The sequence below is a fragment of the Palaemon carinicauda genome, chromosome 14 (assembly GCF_036898095.1).
Source record: "Palaemon carinicauda isolate YSFRI2023 chromosome 14, ASM3689809v2, whole genome shotgun sequence".
NCBI classification, from domain to species: Eukaryota; Metazoa; Arthropoda; class Malacostraca; order Decapoda; family Palaemonidae; genus Palaemon; species Palaemon carinicauda.
This window is the reverse complement of record NC_090738.1, coordinates 88,592,126-88,593,271: the sequence shown is the minus strand read 5'-3', so window position 1 is coordinate 88,593,271 and position 1,146 is coordinate 88,592,126.

Genomic DNA, 1,146 nt, shown 5'->3' with positions numbered 1-1,146 from the left:
TAATAATAATAAAAATAATAATAATAATAATAATAATAATAATAATAATAATAATAAGGGGGAAAATCAGGCATAGAAATACCTGAAGCGATAACCTCTTCTTGTTGTGTCTATCTGAATATTATTTATAGAAATAACTATATATCAAATTCCATGTACAAGGCTTTCCAATATACCACTTTTTATCATAGCAGTCCTCCCTGGTATTACGGTAGCAGGGATATAGTGTATATACATACATATATACATACATACACATACATATACATATATATAAATATATATATATATATATATATATATATATATATACATATATATATATATATATATATATATGTATATATATATATATATATATATATACTGAATATATATAAATGTATGTATGTACATAGCTACGTAGGCCAATGAAATAGATAGATAGATAGATAGATAGATAGATATTTAGATAGATACCATTAAGGAAATTAATTCATGATGATTGTGTCAACTAGGGGCAGGATTTGAGCCTATGCCTCTATATGGAAGCAAAACTAGTCTGTAGATTTAACCAAGCAAGCTATCCAGATAGATGCAAGTTGATTTTAACTCTTTCATTTTAACTCTCCTGTTATGTCCATTTAGAATTCAGTTATTCTCACTTTTGAGTTAAGATCATTTCATCTTCACCAAGATAACTGATTGGGAAGTCTGTAATAGACGGTCATTTATGATAATTTTGGTAGTAATAAGTGTGTTTTTATGCTTTTAGTATTCAGTCATGTATTGCATTTAATATGGAATTTCCATGGCCTTTTCAAAAGACTTAAAAGGAAATCCATCTTTGATAAATGCATTTGCCCCAGGAGAATGAAAACCTATGACTCAAAACGCAAAAAAAAAAGAAAGAAAAAAAAACTAGACGGTATACTTAATAAACAGGGCTCTCGAGAGAGATATATAAGTTGATATCAACTCTGCTATAAATATTCTTTTCAAATTCAGGTATTCAAAATAAATGACTCTTTACCTCAATACCAAACTGATAAGATTGTATCGCAAGGTAATTTATGACAGTTATATCACTAACTTATATCTCTCTTGATAATTTGGTTGCATAATTGTAGCGTCTAGTTTTGTTTTAATCCTTAGATTTTACTTCGA